The sequence below is a fragment of the Pteropus alecto genome, unplaced genomic scaffold (genome assembly GCF_000325575.1).
Source record: "Pteropus alecto unplaced genomic scaffold, ASM32557v1 scaffold12, whole genome shotgun sequence".
NCBI lineage: Eukaryota > Metazoa > Chordata > Mammalia > Chiroptera > Pteropodidae > Pteropus > Pteropus alecto.
In genome coordinates, this window is record NW_006432669.1 from 11,764,987 (window position 1) to 11,777,912 (window position 12,926).

Below are 12,926 nucleotides of genomic sequence, written 5' to 3' on the forward strand. Positions count from 1 at the left end.
CTTGCTTTAGGCTGCTCCCTGGTCTCCACACCTGTTGACTTTCAATGTATTCCTTTTCCCTAAAGTGCAGCACATAGTCGGTATTCAATATATATTTATCAGTGCATAAACACAACCTTATATATTAAATCAGCATCAGTTAAAAAAATATTCTAATAATTTTCCCAGAAAACAGACTATCCTAATTGTAACCACAGTGAAGTGCTAATAGAAAAAACTAAATGAAAGTGATATCTAGGAGAGTTTCTGAAAAGACAAGTTGAAATTGTGCAGATTCATTTTCCTTATACCTATTAATATGGTGCTGCATGAGAAGTGTGCCTTATCATTGACATTCATAGAGGTTTTAATTTCAGATAGCCCAGCAGGCTAGAATACTTAGCATTTGTAAAACGAAACACAAAAGTAATAGGTGGCATATTTATGTTTTTTCTAAAGAGCTAGTAGCAAAACAGAACTGTTCTTGAAAAAATTATGAATAGAAAGAGATAAGATTTGGTAAGTATATCTCAAAAAACAACAGAAAACTAAATTACTTTCCATTAAATAAGAATAGACTGTTTATTTATCTTGCTTTCATTTTATTTATTTATTTTGTGGGGGGCGGGGGCAGATTGGGCAGAGGAATGAGAAAAGGTAAAAGAGGAAAGGAGACATTAAGAAAGCAGAAAGCTGGGTAAAAGACAAATAGGATTCCCCTGGATGACCAAGAGAACTTATAACAAGAATGTTTGACATATGATCTTTTCATTGTTTGGTGTGTAATGTCTGATGTATTCCTCTTCCCATGACCTGCATATCTCCATGTTAAATTTTCCTACATGCCTCAGAATGGTGGTATTTGTGGTTAGATTAAAGGAGGGACTCAAGGAGAAAATTCTAAGTCCCTTGTTTGGGTTGACAATAGGCCAGAAATAACCCTAATAATATGTCTCCTTCCCACAGAAATGTGCAGAAATCAAGATTGAGACTTGTTTTTCTTCACAGCAAAAAATGAAGGTTTATTTGATTTTTTTCTTGATCTGAAGAAGATGGTAGATAAAAAGGACAAAAAACAACTATTTACATATAGTTGTTTTTAGGCACTTGTGCTCACCGCAAAGTGTCATAAACAACAAAATAGGCATAAAACATAGATCATTATTTAATTATATAATTTAACAGAATATTATATATAATTAAATAATGATCTATGTTTATGACAACAAAATAGGCATAAAACATAGATCATTATTTAATTATATATAATATTCTGTTAAATTATAATGCCTAATTCAGGGCTTGAGCGAAGGGGTTATTTAGGAGTTTTGTAATCCTGTAATCCCAAATCCCAAACACTAAGAGATCCTGCTTAAGTAGCAGATTATTATGATATCCTCATAGTTCATATGTTTGATCAATACTTCTAAAATTCCTAAACATTTAGTAATGGCTGAAAACTGTGTCTATAGAAAGTTTTTTCTAAAGTTGAATAAATCTGTAATCATTGGCAATCAATGTTTCAATGTATGATTGAATGAACTGATTAACTGAATAAAAATGAGTGAGTGAAGATCATCTAAAGAAGTTAGTAATCCTGACTGGTTGATAGTTAAGTCCTCAATAAATATTTGTGGAATGAATAAAAATAAATAAATAAAGAAGTTAGTAATCATTGACTACATAGAAACTTCTGCCAGCTCCCCAAAATAATTTCCAGAATAAATGCGAATGCTTTCAACATTTTTTTGACACAGAAGGTATTTAGAACAATTTAAGCCATATTTGCCTCCATCTAGAGGTTTACTTAATATTGATTCAGTCACCTAAAACTGGTGCCATTTCAAACTTTTAAAATGTCAGAGGCCACACTTCACTATTTTTTAACTCTAAACACAGTCAAAGTCTACCAGCATTGTTACTCAAGACCGCCACCAAAGCAGATCAGAAATTCTGGATCTTTGTGGGCCTCAGACCTGCACAAGAACTTCTGACACTTTGACTTGAGTGCCGCTTGAAACTTTCAACCCAATAGGCATACATCCATGTCATCGTTGGTCACAGCCTCACATCGAAATCATCCCATTCATCTCTCTCTCATTCCACATTCTCCTCCCAATATTCTCTGCACTTCCCATCTTTCTCCCCATTTATCTTCCCATTGCTTCTCTCTCTCCCTGACTTTGATATCATTCTCTTTAGTCTCTCAATATAAAGTATGAAATTTCCAACATCCTCAACCTTTCCCCAGAACATTATCTAATCTCCTAATAATATCACTCTCTCCTTATTATATCACTTTATACTACAAATTTAGAAAGAAAAGAAATGGTAATCTCCATAATTATACCTTTATCCCATGAATAAAAAAACTCTCCTCTTTGAAGTGTATGTCATTTAACCATGGTGTCAAATAGACTGCCTACTTGTCCAATTATCTGCTGACCTCTCTCATTGCCTCAAGGACTATGGCATTTGGCTTATTCTTCCTTTGTACCCCAAGTTCTATTATCATCTTGAGTTACTTCGAGGCCAATGCAGATTCTGCATTTAGGCTATAGCCCTGCAGTTCCTTGACTCCCATTAGTCTTTGTCTCTATGTTAAGTCACCTACACCAATAGATATGAGGCAGGTATTATGATCAATTATTTTCTCATCTTACTCCAGATGATGACTAAGTTCTTTGCTTCCTTTCATATCCCAGTCATTGAAAAGAGTCGCTTTTAATCCCTTATTTAATCCCTCTATTTGGTTCCATCACTTCACCAAAATGTCCATGCCAAGGTCACCAGTATCTTTCAGCCCTATTAACTTCATTCTTTAGTTTTTCCCCTAATCCTGATTATTCCTTCTCAGTCTATTTTATGTTCCTCAGTTCCTCCAACCAAAACTTACATTTTGATATTATCCAGGGTTGTATCTTGTGCCACTTTCTCTTCTCATAGGATGTGTTCCACCTGGTTGATCTCACCATTATCAATATGTCTACAATCACCTATGTATTATTAACTCAGAAATCTCCATCTTCCAATCTAGTCCCATGCATGCAATTACCTCCTTGTTATTGACTTCTCAGTTGCAACACATCAAACTCCTTATCTTTCACTCTACAGTCCTAGCCCCTCTTGTATTTCATGTCTCAGAGGGCGACACTACTATTTAGCTAATCTCCTTAAATAGAAATATGAGAATCATTCTAGTACCCCTTTTTTTCATTATTCTTACATCCAATTAATCAACATTTTAAATTTCTTGTATCTCCTAACTATCTCTTCACTCCGTCACATGCTCTTCATCCATTCTATGACTGACTTAATTCAGCAACTCATAATTTCTCACTTTTTACTACAATTGTCTCCTAATAGGTCTTCTTGCTCCTTGTTTCATATATCCCCTAGTCATTTTCTACATGGCTGCCAGAGTGATTATCTTAAAATACAAATATGATCCTGCTACCTTCCTAATTAAAATAACTCAATGTCCATTATATAAGGCCCATCAACATCTCGAGTATCTTCTCTCACCTACTTTTCATGCCATTAACACCAAATTACTATTCACAGCTCCAGTTTTCAGAGTGCTTCTGTTTTTTTCTAAGTTTTGCCAAATTTTACCTCTACCTAGAATGCCTGATTCAGACAGGATTCCTAACTATAACCAACAGAATCTATTGTAGTTCAGTTAAGCAAAAAGTGAATTTATTAATAGATACTAGACAGTTCACAGAATCTCTGGGAAAGACAGAGAATTAGACCTGAAGGCAGCCAAGAACACTACCCAAATTATGTCACCGATCTGCCCGAGCCATGTGGAACTGCCAGTGAACACACATATCAGAAGGACACCGAACAAGGGACACTGCCACTAGGTCTTCTGTTTCTACTGCCTCTGAAAGTGGAGTGCCTCCCTAGCATGATCTATTACTTGCTCAGGAAATGTACTCTATGTATGGCCTCTTTCCAATTTAAACCTTAGGCAGGAATATTTAAGTGCTGGTGCTAAGTCACATGCCTGTGACCTAGCTGCAAGGGAGACAGGGAAACCAAATACTGTCTTTCACGATAAGTAAGTGTAATATGGAAAATTAATATAGGATGATATTTGAAGGAAGCTGAGTGGGCACAAAGTGTGGCATATATCATCTATTCCTTTATGCCTAATTTCTACTCATCCATCAAGAAGCATTCTAAAAATCATCTCCTTGGTTACATTCCTGATTCTCAGTTCGGAGATGACTCTGTTGAATTTTCCTGTGTCCTGCCCTTACCTCTAACAGCTCTTATACCACTGTTACATGATTATTTTTATACAGTTCTCCATTTTATCTCTCTAGACTCATTGGTTCTAGAGGCAACAATAAGTAGTAAAAAAAGTTTTAGAATCAGACAGAACTAAATGTAAATTCTTGTTCTGACACTTACTGTCTAGCCTCTGGAAAAAGTCTGTTGTTTCATATGTAAAATGGGAACAAGAATACCTAGCATTTCATGATGCTATGAAGTTGAAAATGACTGCTTATAAATTGCTTATCACAGCACTTGGTAATAGGAGCTCAATAAACAAAGCTTATATTACTTCTTCTCTGTAACTGTGGGCTTCTGCTTCTGCCTAGGAAATAGAAAGCTACAAAAGAAAAAAGTCACTTCCCCCTAGCAGTGAGAAAATGCCAAATAATCCACAAAAATCATAACTTCATGTGCAGAAGAGAACTGCTCATGGTAACCAAGTAAACTAAATTCCAAAGAACACATCACTTTAAGAGATGGGATACACAAACAGTTTTGCATTTGGTATAGCAAACATGGCACTAACATAAGTGAGTCAGAAGAGCTCAGTTAAATATTAACAAATTCTTAAAGGGCAGGTGTAGGCTAGTATGTCACTTTGAAATAGCTAAGGACCCTGAACCCACTTGCAAGCTCTTTCTCACAACCCTTCACTAAATGCTCAGAAGAAAGATTGGGGGCAGGGCGGAAGACTGGATAGAGAGAGATTCCTTTCATGGAGCAGGTATGTGTGAGGTGAATGGCACTTACTGAAGAGGCCTGCCGGACTTCCCAGACCCTTCTCTTTCACAAATCAAGAATCTTAGGCTATGGAGGAGGAACAACAAATCCTTTTGTCTCCATGTCACAAAGAACCATTGCTTCTGGAGAAGGAATTGAAGAAATAATCCTCTACCCCTGTGGGAGCAGCAACAAACTGTCATGGGCCCAATATCCTACACCAATACCATGCAGACGTCTACTACTGTTGGCAAGAGGAAGGAATTTCCCACCCAAATGAACTACAGTTTTGCTTCTAGGAGATAGAAGGATAGGAACATTGAGAAAGTCTTTTCAATGCCAAAGTGAAACTCCCAATGTACAACTAATGCTAGACAAGCACAGCAGAAAATCTTATACTCCTACCACAAGCCCAGTACTGGTTAGCAAGCAACGCCTGTCTACTAATGAGGGGCAGGATAAAAGCATGGAGAGATGTCTCTACTATGGGAAAGATGGGAAGGAATGGCTGAAAACTTACAGGAGGAACAGGGACACAGAAAACCCTCTTGCACCTCATTCTCCATTTAAACCCAGGGCAACAGCAGCCTGCCACTGGATGACTTCGAAGCCTACAGTACATTGAAGGTAATGATAGTAACAACAAGATCCAAATCTAGCACAACCTCTAACGAGATTTACTCAACCTCTCCTCAAATAAATAAATAAATAAATAAATAAAGTCTTGACAAAAAAAGAGAAGGGCCATTTACAAATGTAAATACTACTTATCTTATTTTCTACTGTTCTTATACCTACAATGTTCAGTATTTAATCAAAAATTACAAGGCACATACAAAAAGGAAAAAGAAAAAAGAAGAAAAAATAACCCACTGTCAAAAAGTAAAGTAATAAACAGAACTATACTCAAAGATTTAGATGTTGGTTTTAAAATAAATGCATTAGGAAGAATTCTAAGATGATCCCAATGATGAGAGTACTTATAAAAACGCTTTTAGTTGAGAGTAGGCAAGTCCCGTGGATATGAGATTAATCATAATCTTATACTGTCATTATATGACAAAAAGGATTTTTTTCAGATGTCATTAAGACCCTTAACCAATTGAGTTCATCAAAAAGGAGATTATCCCGGGTAGGTCTCACCTAATAAGGTGAATTCTTAAAAGGGGATCTAGAAGTTGGAGATTTTTAAAAAGTCAGGGAGATGTTCAAAAGGAGACATGGATATTGGGTATCCCCTCAAAATGCCTGTTAATTAAAATTTGTCATATTGCTCGTATAATACTTATATCACAATAGTAAAAGATTCCAGATTTCTCTTTCTTTCAGGACAGACTAGCATGGCTTTATGAGGCAATAACTCCACTTATTTGGTGATGTTTAGCCAAAAATAAAAACCAAACTCACAATTTATTAATGTGTATTTTAACAAGTATGGTAGACAGATACTACCAATACTATTTTGCTTACACTGAAGCAGTACTTTTACTAAAGCGGTCTTTCACATCTTGGCCCACATTAAAAGTGTTAACATTTTATCAGCACAGTTGTAGTAAACTGGAAGATAACTTTTTTTTTTTCATCAGATAATATGTTTAAAGGCCTATCCCACAATTCCCAAAACGGGTGAGATAATCTCTTCAAATTCTTGATAGATGACATCAACCAAAAATGCTATTTGCACATGAAGGTGATTTAAAAAAAAAAGTTTAAACCATTTTTACAACCATTCAAAATTTTATAACTAAAATTATATTTAAAGGCTGTAACAAATCTTCCTTTGGTGGACAAATATTATGTTGAAAGTTCTTGCTAAAATGTGAACAGATTTGAATTCAATCAAACTTTTCTTATACCAAATATTTTTAAATAATGATGCACTATTTTGAAGAATGTATATGCTTTATACTGTCAAGCTGAAGCTGGTTCGGATGCCATTAATGAGCATATGTGCTACAAAGGGATGGAAGAGTCTGATAAATGTTTATAAGGACAGAGATTCTTTGCTGCTGCAGCTGAGAGCTCTGTTTAGTATAGCCTCCCCCTTCTGTCTCCACTTTCCAACCATAGATACCATAGTAAGACTTTGGGAGAGGTGCAGTGATCCTTGGGCATCTCTTCCAGCAGTTTTAGGGGCCACTTGTCCACAGTGGACACTGCAGTTGGCTACAGTGTCCTTTGGCCCTGCTTACACCTCTTGGCAAAGCAGCAAGTTTCAAATAAATCAGCAGAGTCTATAGGACTTATCCTCAGAGGTGCCTTTCATGAGGCAACTCCTATTTTGAGGCCCTTCATCACTATCTCCAGGGCTGAGGTATACCTGGAATCCATTCATGAACAACTATTAGTACACATTGCCCTAAAAGTAGAATGATAATGCCAGATGCTAAGAGCAATCCACATGATATCCTCCTAAATCTTGCTAATAAATAAAACAGTAACAACGGGGGAGATAGTACTTGTAGCAAAGACTGCTATTGTCCCACGACATCTATTTTCTCCTTTCAGAATAATTGAATCCCAAACTTTGATCGTTATCTGGGCACATAGCCAATTCTCAGCTTCCCTCTGTGGCCATATTCTGTCACTTAAGTGTCACTTGAAAAACTGGATGCCTTCTAAGGACATAGCTTCCCCTGAAGCCCTCTCAAATAATAGTTCTTTTTGTTCTCCTATTGGGTCTGAAGATGGGATCCATGACCTTCTCACTCTTTATTACTGCCACAGGATCATTATTCTTCTTTTCTTCCTAAAAATCCAGTTCCATTGAAGCACTTGATATTTCTTCCATTTATTGCAGTTATCTACCATCTTTCTGGTCACTTCTCATTTATTGAAGATTCTAGCCCCCGACTTTCTGCCCTTCTATGTACATTCTTGTCAGTGCTATTGATTTCAGTATGCACATAGAGAAGTTACTCCATTCATGGATTCTCTGGTCCTTGCCCACATCATGGCCATGGTCCTCTTTCCACCACTTAGGGCCACCATCACAGTCATGCAGTCCATGTTTTGCACTCTACATAGAGGCTATAATGAACACCACATCGTATAATGAGACTGCAGTGGCCATCTAGGACAGGGGTCCCCAACCCCCGGGCTATGGACTGGTACTAGTTCATGGCCTGTTAGGAACTGGGCCGCACAGCAGGAGGTAAGCGGTGGGTGAGCAAGAGAAGCTTCATCTGTATTTGCAGCCGCTCCCCAGTGCTAGCATTACCACTTCAGCTCCACCTCAGATCATCGGACATTAGATTCTCATAGGAGCACTGGTCCCTGGTGCCAAAATGTTGGGGATTGCCGCTCTAGGAGACGGGTCCTTCATGATGCTGATGAGTTGTCAAACAGCTCTGGAACCATGTAACCTTGGACTTTCTTTTGTAAAATTGTAGATTCCCTTATTGTTTGAGCCATTTAAAGTTAGTTTTTTCCTTAATTGCAACCAAAGGCATCCTAAATGATACAAAACAAAGGTGAAATAGATGTACCACCCATTATTAAGTAATGCCCAGATTTCTATTAAAACAAATCAAAACATCTGCAAGGGGAACAAAGGATTGGAAGGCAAAGTAGTGCATTAATCCAAATGAAATAATGATAAATTTGGGATAGTGTGTTGACAATGAAAATGGAAAGTAAACAGAATAAAAAAATATTTAGAGGTAAAATCTATAAGACAATTATGATTGATTAAATCTGTGTGAAAGACAGGGATGAGTCAAAAGACGAATACCAGGTTTCTAGCTTAAACACCTGGGAGGATGATATTATTATTTATTGAGATCTTGAGCAGTGGAGGAGGACCAGGTTTGCAGCAGACCATTAGTTCAACGTTGGATGCGATGAGTTTGAGGTGTCTGTGAAACATATGAATGTAATGAAGTAGAAGTTTGGGCTAGAGGTGTAACTTTGAGAGTCAGTATATAAATAGTAATTGAAGCCACCAGAATGGCTGAGCATCTCAGTAGAAAGAGTAGAGCCATTGTTTTCAAATCTTAGTGTGCATGAGAATCACCTGAAGAACTTATTTAAAACATAGATTGTTGGACATAGTCTCAGTTTCTAATTCAGTAGGTGTGATGGTTAGTTTTCTGAACTTGGCTAGAAGTTCAGAAGCCTCACAATTCAGGATTCTAGAAGTCTGGCATCACGGTGTCAGCAGGGTTAATTCCTTCTGACAGATGAAGGGAGAATTTACTCCATGCCTCCCACCCAGCTTCTGCTAGTTACCAACAAGGGCATTCCTTGGCTTATAGCTGCATCACTCCAATCTCTGTCTCCCTCTTCTTCCCTGTGAGTAATCCTGTCTCTAAATCTCTCATAAAAATACAAGTCATCGAATTTAGAGTCCACCATGATCCAGTATGACCTCATCTTAACTTGACTACATTCATAAACACTCTATTTCCAAATAACATTACATTCACAAGTACTCACTGTTAGAACTTCAACATATCCTTTGGGGAGACACAGTTCAACCCACAGCACATGGTTTTAGAGAATAGAAGATGGTGTAGGCTAAGGAACCAGATTGACAGGAAGTGTTGAGAGCCCAGATGGGGCTCTGAATTTAGAGTAACACCAGACCTCTTCGGTATGTGAATGAAATGGTGGCCAGGGAATCTAAGCTGAGAAAGAAGAGTCTTGAGAGGAGACATTGGAAGGATAATTGGATTACAAATCCTGAGTTTGTAAAACATTTGCAGTAAGCTGGAAGACTCGAGAGTTGCAGTCACTGAATTGGTGTTTGTATTTGCTGTTATGGAGAAGCAGAGGTGGCTCAGCACAGAATAATACTGTGAGACAGAATAGGTGTTTGAGATGAAGTGAAAGAGACAGAATTGGTGATGAGGACAGAGAACAAAGTGGCCAAAGCTTTCGAGGATTCTCCACCTAGACACCAAAGTTATCTGGGAAGTTGCTAGGATGACCAAGAGTAGAGAAAAGATAAATCAATGAATGAGTGCGATCAAGAAAAGGAATGAAAAGATGACAGTGATTTTTGCCAGTGGGTGTCAGCCTCAAAGGAGCAGGATTTTTTTTTTTTTTTTCATAAAAGAATGAACAATGATCCAGAAACGCCTTGGGAAGCAAAGAGGACCTAAACCCAACAACTGACCCTCGTCTCATAGTAGAGCATTAGAGTACATAGCGAGTACATATAAATTAAAATCTTTGCCATTTTGTTTATTTGTAGAATCATCAAAAGAAACAGATCTGGGTCAGGACGCAGACCATCTTTAATAGGAAAGAGAATCTTCCAAATGGTACGATTACCTCAGGGAATGCAAGGCCATGCCAGGTCCACTCTTGGTTTAAGTGCAAACAGTATAGCCAATGAAACAGTCACAGAATACACACATGGCTGCCAAGGCCCACTCTTATGGGTTGGGAGCCGTACGCAGACAAGTGGGAAATCAGTCGTAAGCTGGGGAGACTGATGTTGCCTTTAGCATTTCTATTCAAAAGATTTTTGGAGACTTTGGAAGACATAATACCATTTTATATGATAAAATATTCCACTTTTATTCAGTAAAATTTATTTTAATATTTTTAAATTATGGTAGAGAGTTGCAGAAATGATAAAGTCTCTAGATCTGAAAAAACTTTGCTGATTGTCACTCTAGGATATAAAATGGAAAAATCAAGGATGAAAGCAACAGGATCAAAGAAAAAAGGAAGATAAATGCATAGAGTATTTGGAGAGCAGCTTGACAAACATTAATTATGTTGGTAAGGGAAAATCTTAAACAGAGTAGGCAAAGAACAGTCAAGGACTTTATACTTGATACAGAAGGAAATGGGAGACTCATTTCAGGTAGGACATAATTCATAATACCTTTAAGCTGCTATATTTAAACTGCATTTTCACGTGTTAATTTTATAATTCCTTACACGATGAGAGTCAAGCAGGGGATATGTACCTGATGTAATAGAGACAACAACAAGGCTGAGACACCTCCTGCCCCACATCATCCAGCTGGCAAAGTGGAGCTAGGGCTGCACCTATGGTTTTGACAGAGCTCTGCTCCTCTTCCACTTTTCTATGCCCAGTTCACTCTCTGGACATAATGAAAGCAGTATTTGAGGAAATGTATTCTGGAAGTGTCAGACAGAGAAGATTAGAAAGGAAGGCACTAAGACAGGAAGCTGCTGAAATACAGGTTGCCAATGCTACTATGCTAAGAACTACATGTGAGGTTGCAGGAGGTTGATCTGAAACATCAAAAGAAAAGACAGGACTTGATCAACAACTTGGATAGAATGAAGAGGGCAAAGGATTAGAACAGGGCCAATCCAATCAACCCGGTACAAAGAATGCCACTGCGGAGGGAATTTATAGATAAGAGATAAGGTAAGAGATAAAGAAGCTAATGAATTTGGTTTAGCATTCTTCAGGTATTTGAGAAAACAGCAAAATATACAGGGTGAGATATAACAATTGGATGTACTCTTTAAAGTTCAGTTTGAACGTTAGAACTGGAAATTTAGATTCAAAAGAAATCGACATTAGAATAGATGAGTTTTATATTTAAAATTTAAGAGGATGGCTCACATCAGAAAAATAAGTGGTAAACAATAAAGGGCATTCCCTAATGAAATTCACTGTCAAAGGTCTTAATTTCCCAGAATATATTTATAAAAATTCAAATTTATTCATTGTCATTTCTCATTTCTTCCTAGGCTCAATTAGAACACCATGGTCTCAGTGAGTGCCTCCATCTCCAGTGGTGAATTAATCTCTTGATTTAAGCAGTCAATTAATTTTTTTATCAAGTAGTTATGTTCTTCAATTGTCTTCCTGCTATACATAAACTAATCCCTTTCCATATGCATCAGGGGAAATTTTCAAAGTGATACATTTGACAATCCTCATCTGGATTTTAATTAAGGCACTAACAAAATGTTACCTGGTATATTTGTGTATAAAAAATCAGCACATGTCAAAAAGAATTTAGATGTCAAAAAAAGAAAGAGTATTCTGGGAGTTTTAGAAGTTATTAATTTCAGGTCTTAGGATAGTGACTAGAAAGCCTTGACAAATTAAAAGTTATATAAAGTTAAAAAATACTTTGGGGGAAATACAATGTTAAACCAAATGCAAAGCAACCCAGTGAAAATAATTTTGAGTTCAAAACAAAGAAATTTAAGGACAGAGAGACAGGTAAAGGTAGCTATTAATTTAAAATAAAATATTCCAGAAACACTATGACTTGCTTTTATTTTATACCCAAGATAGAAGTGACAAAGCATGAAGAGGTAGAAAAATGAAAAAAGGAGAAGCAAAATAACTTAAAATGGACAAACTAGGTAGAAAATGAAAGAGGTAAAGCAAGAATTCTCTTCAATTACAAAGACTATAGTGTTTCAGTCACAAGAAAAAGTCTGAGAGGATGCTTTATCTTCAAATTTATGGCCCCCTCTTTCTTCTAAATCAGCATTCTTACAAAAGGGAAAGAAAGGAATTCCTGATGACCACAATAACTATAGAAGTTAATGTCCATATTAGGGCATTTTGGTCTAGGACAAATGCTAAACTGGGTAAGCTACCAAGACCATTGGTATAATCAGAAGTTATCAGAGACAAACCAAAAGGCATGTAGTAGATTGACTGCAAAAATGGCCATGATTCCTCACCACTCCCTGTATCCCTCCCTATCTTTGGCAGAACAGCTTCACAGCTCTTCCTGTCAAGAGATGAACTTTATTCCCCATATTCTTGACTCTAGTCTAGCCCTGTGATTTATTTTAGCCAGTATGGTATAGAAGTGAAGAGACACCTTGAGCATCTCTGCTTTCTTTCTTGAACTCTTCTCATCCTCCTTAAGACAAGCACAAGCTAGCCCGTTACAGGATCAAACATCATAAGAAGAGCTGATGACCCCCAGCCAATACCCAGTTAACCCCCTCAGAAGGTGAAACATCTAGCCAATCTGCAG